Genomic DNA, 6,058 nt, shown 5'->3' with positions numbered 1-6,058 from the left:
CAAAGGCAATGAAATCACGATCTTGAAAAAGTTTATGCCCCTGCATGTTCATTACAGCATTATTTACAATAGCTAAGACATGGGTATAACCTATGTGACCACTGACAGATGAATGGATTAGAAAATCTGTACATACATTTTGTGTATACACACATACACTGAAATATTATTCAGCCATAAAAAGGTAGGAAATCCAGTATGAGTGGACCTTATGGTAAGTGGAATAAGTCAGAGAAAGACAAATATGTGATCTTGCTTATATGTAGAAACTAAAAAAGAATTTCATAGATGCAGAGAATAAATAAATGGTTGGTAGATTTGGTGTGCGGGAGAAATGGGTGAATGGCATGAAAAAGTACAAACTTCCACTTATAAAATAAAGAAATCATTTAAAGGTGGGATGCCTGGGTGGCTCAGTTGGTTAAGCATCTGCCTTCAGCTCAGGTCATGATCCCAGTGTCTAGATATCGAGTCCCACATCGGGCTCCTTGCTGAGCAGGGAGCCTACTTCTCCCTCTGCCTGCTTTGCCTGTTCTGCCTACAGCTTGCCATGCTTCTGCTCTCTCTGACAAATAAATAAATAAAATCTTAAAAAAAAGTCATTGAAAGGTAATGTACAGCATGGTGACTAACGTTATTAGTGCTGCATTGTGTATTTGAAAGTTGTTAGTCGTGTAGATTTCAAAGTTCTCATTACAGGGAAAAAGTTTTAACAGTGTGTGATGATGACTAAACTGAGTATACTAATCATTTTATAATATATAAGTATATGAAACACCATGTTGTACAACTAAATCTCATGCAATATTATATGTCAAGTCTATCTCAATAAAACTGGGGGAAAATAGTGGATGACAATGTAGAAAGAACATTTGATGCAGTTCCTTATTGATTACGTGTGGGTACATTCATTGTTGAATTATCTGGCATATTTTTCTCTTCCTGGGCTCCTTGGAGGAAGGAGAATCAAAGTTTAGGTCTATGTGTTCTGAAAATCACAACTTGAAAAGTGTGTCTCAAACTGACCACCTGAGAATAAAGAGGGAAGGAAACAGACTTCAGGGGAAGCTTAGAGGTAAGGGGATAGAGGAACCAGTAATAATGAAAGTTAATGAATGAGTGAAGGGAAGAGGAGGCATTCTGGATAAATAATGCAAATGATAGCAGTTATAATCATGACAAATTAAGCATGATAAGTCTAAGGATATTATCTTGGGAAAGCAACTGCATTTATATAGCCATGGAGAAAGAGAAACCAAAACAAAAAATTCAGATAATCTTACCATGCAGGGGCTTTATACATTTTCACTTGTGATATTATTTGTAGTTTTCTGCTGGGTTTAATGAAATACACCAAAGCAGCATCTTTGAAATTGGAGATTATCTAAGTGTGTGTGTGTGTGTGTGTGTGTATAAATATATATAATTTCCATTACTGTTCCAGAGAGGATTTAAGGTACCTGAATTACATTTAAATTTACATTTAATCTCTGCCCTAACTAAAGTCTCTATGATTTTTTTTTAGGTCTTTGGAAGATACATCACACATTCAGCTGCTCAGAGAAAACTATCAATATTTGCCATAGTGAAGAAAAAGAAGGTCAGAGAAGCATTGTCAGAACTTTTGGATGTTTTATATCATTGGAGGAGTTAAGTAGAGTCAAGTACATTTGGCAGCCTTAGTGAAATGTATAGCCACTAATTTATATATTTTATGATTAAAATTTTTATGATTTGAGAACTTATTTGTGAAGACTTGTAAAGCTATAGGTAATAAATTTTATTACACGTTGGGTAAATAATTTTCATTTAAATGACCCTGTTCTTTTATAATACCTACTAAGCTTTTTTTTTTTTAATAACAAAAACATTTGTTATTTTATTCATTTGTTTACTACCCTTGTTCCTATACTGGACTGTTAGCTCCATAAAGACGGGGACCATGTTTTTCTTCACAACTGTAAATATAGAAAAGTACTCAGTACTCAATAAATATATAATAAATACATGAATCAAAAACTTGTTTAATTAGTAGGACTTTGCAGATTGAATATAGTTATCATACTTTGTGAATAACTAAGTGAATAACAAAGTGAAAAACTCATTTCTGGAAATTTCCACTTTAGAACATTATTCATGTTTTCATGTCATTAGCTATATAGAGGGTTTTGTTGCCTGATCAATACTTGAGTATGAAAACTTAGGGCATAGTAAACTCTCTTGTCAGCCTTTTACAAAATATAATTAACAGTAAGTCTGGGTTGATACACTGACCCTCAAAATTTTAGGAACTTGATGCGGAGTAAGTTGTTTAAACATTTTCACTGAAAAGTTCATATTTTGTTGTAGTTAGGCATTCACCTTTTTTTTTTTTCCTCCATAGCTAGTATATCCCACTTGTTACATGATTGGCTAGTGGTTAAAAAGGACTGGCTCATGTCTGACAACCCCTTTTCCATTTTCCAGCAGCCCTTAGTAAAGGCAGTACATAAAGAATAATGCTTAACCCTAAGATCCCTTAAATACCCTTCTATTCTTCTAAAATACTCCTAAGTCTATTATCCCAGGTGCCCCTGGTAGCTGAGGATCCCCGGTAGTAGGACCATTGACTGATCTAGGGCAGATTTCTCAGCTTAGAGTTGACTTCCCTCTTCACAAATGTCATTATTGTTAAAGTGCTATTTGGGGCTGTTTTGGAGATATGTAGCAGTTTAGGTGTTAGGAAATTTTTCCTAAAGCTTGGAAATAAGGGAAAAAAAAAGGAATTGCAAATCCTTTCAATATGTTAGAAGGGTACTTATCAAAGTTTAATGTGAATCTGAATTACCTGGTGATATTTATTAAATGTAGATCGACTCCACATATCTGAAATGGGAACCCCCAAACTGAATTAACAGCTCTCGGGTGATGGCAGTGCTGCCAGACAATGCTACACATTGTGAGTAGCATTGTGGAAGGGCAAATTGTTGAAAGCTTTTGTGAAAGGCCATGTCACTTCCTAGGGCAGTGGTTCTCAGACATGGTTGCACATTAGAATCAGCTGGGAAGGCTTTAATAATCTTGCTACTCAGGCCTTACCCAGTTTCCAATTAAGTCAGACTATTGGGGGGTAAGATCTCGTTATCAGTGTTTTTAAAACTCCCCAGCTGTTTCTAATACGCTCTAAGGGAATATAGCTTTGTTTGCACAACTGATTAGGGCCATTTTACAGTTCTGTAAACTGGTAAGGTATGATAGTTTTATAGCCCTGTAGGATTTTAACCATCTTATATCTAATTTGGTACTCGGTCTAGCTTTTATATTTTTCCTACTAAAAAAATTTCAGCTCTTAAATTTTATTTGGAATTACCTTTTCATCTCGCTAGTTCCCTCACTAATGAGTTAAATAAAATTTTGACACATAATGCTTTGATGGTTTTTGTTTTATCCAGTCTATTAACATAATTACTCAGCTAGTAGCTACATTTTCTCTTTTGTTTGAGCAGCAGCCAATGTTTTCTGGAAGTTAGTAATGAATACATTATAAATAAATTCATTTGGGGTCTCTATAAACCTTCTAGCATACTTGGTTCAACCCTCATCAAACCAACAATTAATTACTAGTTCAGTAATTGTTGACATACTTTATCTTAAAGTATATTTCTGGAGATCATATTCACTCTGACCTGTGCCAATTCACTATCATTTGGAAGATAGCCCCCTCTTTTATTTACAGGAGAAATGCTACTACATAGCCATCAGCTGGCCTGGATATGAAGTTGTTTTCCTACAGTGGGGATGAGTTGGCTCTAGTCCACCCCCACTTTTTTTCCCAGCTTCTCCTTATGACTGATGGTTCCCATTTGCAGGATGTCAGGCCAGGGTCTAAGGGACTGCCTGCAGCAAAGTAAATTGGCCCACTTAGGGATCAAACCTGTGAACTTGGCTTCATCAGCACACTAATCCTAGCAGAAGCATGAGCCTGCCATTTTATCAGCTGATTGATTTCGCTGAAAGTTATGATTTTGAAATTGTTCTGCTTTTCAGCTAAAGTAACATTGTGTTAGAGATGGTAAAACATTGTGATAGGAGTTTAAAAAGTATTATAAAATTTAAGATTTAATGAAAAATAGCTAAAAGGATATTTATGTGTATTAAAAATTATCACATAAAGGGCATTTATCCTAAAATGAAATCATATTAGTCCCTCTTTTTATTTTTTTTTCAGATTTACTTATTTAAGAGTGAGTGAGTGAGTAAGTGAACAGGGGGAGAGACAGGAAGAGGGAGAGAGAGAATCTTAAGCTGACTCCCTGCTGAACATGGAGCCTGATGCAAGTCTCTATCCCACGCCCTAAGACCCTGATGCTAGCTGGAACCAAAAGTCTGATGCTCAACTGACTCCATCACACAGGTGCCCCATCCCTTCTTTTTACACCTCACCTTTAATATGGTCTTTCAACTCTAAAAAATGAACTATGTCTTACCTACATAGATAAATTTACTTTTATACTGCACAGTAAATATGTACATATTAAGGGTGACCATAAAGTAATGATATTTCTCAGATGGAAGTTTTTCACCTTAGTTTTGTCCTGCTTAAAGGTTGGCCACCTATTCTGAAGATGTTGTAATTACCTAAAATATTTTTTGATAATTTTATATAAGAAAAATATTTTATTTGGAACTGACTTGATGTGATCCATTCTTTGAATGTCTTCTACCATGACAAGTCTTTATCTTTTGGGATATACAATATAGGAATTAACTGGGAGCCACTTTAAGTCAAATCTGTTGAGGAAGTTGTGGATTTAAATTGTTTTAATTAATTATAAAGAATATATGTGATGTGATAATAATAACAAAGATACTTTCTGAAGTGGCTTATAAACTGGTCTTGAGGACTCTTCCCAAAAGGTAGTTTCAAATGGTCTTAATAGAATGGGAAAGTTAATGGAATAAGTAAAATCTGTCATTGTGAATATACTATGAAGGACATTATTTTGACTTTAACTTTCTTTTTTTTTTTAAGATTTTATTCATTTATTTAGCAGACAGAGATCACAAGTAGGCTGAGAGACAGGCAGAGAGAGAGAGGAGGAAGCAGGCTCCCTGCTGAGCAGAGAGCCCAACATGGGGCTTGATCCCAGGAGCCTGGGATCATGACCTGAGCCAAAGGCAGAAGCTTTAACCCACTGAGCCACCCAGGCGCCCCTGACTTTAACTTTCTAAGAGTACATTTTGTTCTGTTTTTAACTCCTTATCCATAGGAACAATATTTTAGCACTTTTTTTTTAAGATTTTATTTATTTATTTGACAGAGATCACAAGTAGGCAGAGAGGCAGGCAGAGAGAGGGGGAAGCAGGCTCCCTGCTGAGTAGAGAGCCCAGGACCCTGGGATCATGACCCGAGATGCAGGCAGAGGCTTTAACCCACTGAGCCACCCAGATGCCCAGCACTTTTTTTTAAAGGTAGTATTGACATGACTTGTCCTAAGAATTTTTTTTTTTTTGCTTTAACTGATTATTTTGGAAGAAAAATATGCACCTGCTAAGTGTCAGAATAGAAGCCACAGAAAGATAGCATTTTGCATTTTAATACTTGAACAATTGGTTTTCATTTTCTATGTAAATACACTATGTTTTTGTAAATTTTATTCTCATGACTATGAAATCACACCTATTATGCATCTTCCATGCATAACATGCAAATGCTTATGATTAATGAATTGGTACATGAATTGAAACTTTAGGTATTAATCAAATGGTTAGCTTCCATGTCTTTTAGAATTAGAATTATTAACTCTTAAAATATAATCATATGATATAAAGAATATATCATCATATTTTCCCTCTAGCTGTGAAAATAATTGCCTTTTTCAAAGTATTGACTGCTATCAATGAAATCTGAACTCATCAACTAAATAAACAGTATTTCATAGAGAACACAGGCGAAAGGTGGCAGAGTATAAGTTGATCCCAGATCTCAAAAAACACTTATTTTCATCTACTTAGCATTTCTTCCTCCTATTTTGGTAACAACATCCCTTATTTCCTCTGAAAATGATCTGTCACTCAC

General features: G+C 35.2%; 1 long non-coding RNA gene across 1 annotated transcript; it reads left to right on the top strand.

Annotated features, from left to right (window-relative positions):
* Positions 1–648: 648 nt before the first annotated feature.
* On the top strand, positions 649–4,236 carry LOC125098469 (uncharacterized). The gene is made up of 3 exons (XR_007126834.1): positions 649–1,075; positions 1,526–1,600; positions 4,208–4,236. It is a non-coding gene; the product is annotated as an uncharacterized LOC125098469 (long non-coding RNA).
* Positions 4,237–6,058: the final 1,822 nt, after the last annotated feature.

The sequence above is a fragment of the Lutra lutra genome, chromosome 1 (assembly GCF_902655055.1).
Source record: "Lutra lutra chromosome 1, mLutLut1.2, whole genome shotgun sequence".
NCBI classification, from domain to species: Eukaryota; Metazoa; Chordata; class Mammalia; order Carnivora; family Mustelidae; genus Lutra; species Lutra lutra.
This window is presented reverse-complemented; position numbering and strand designations above follow the sequence as displayed.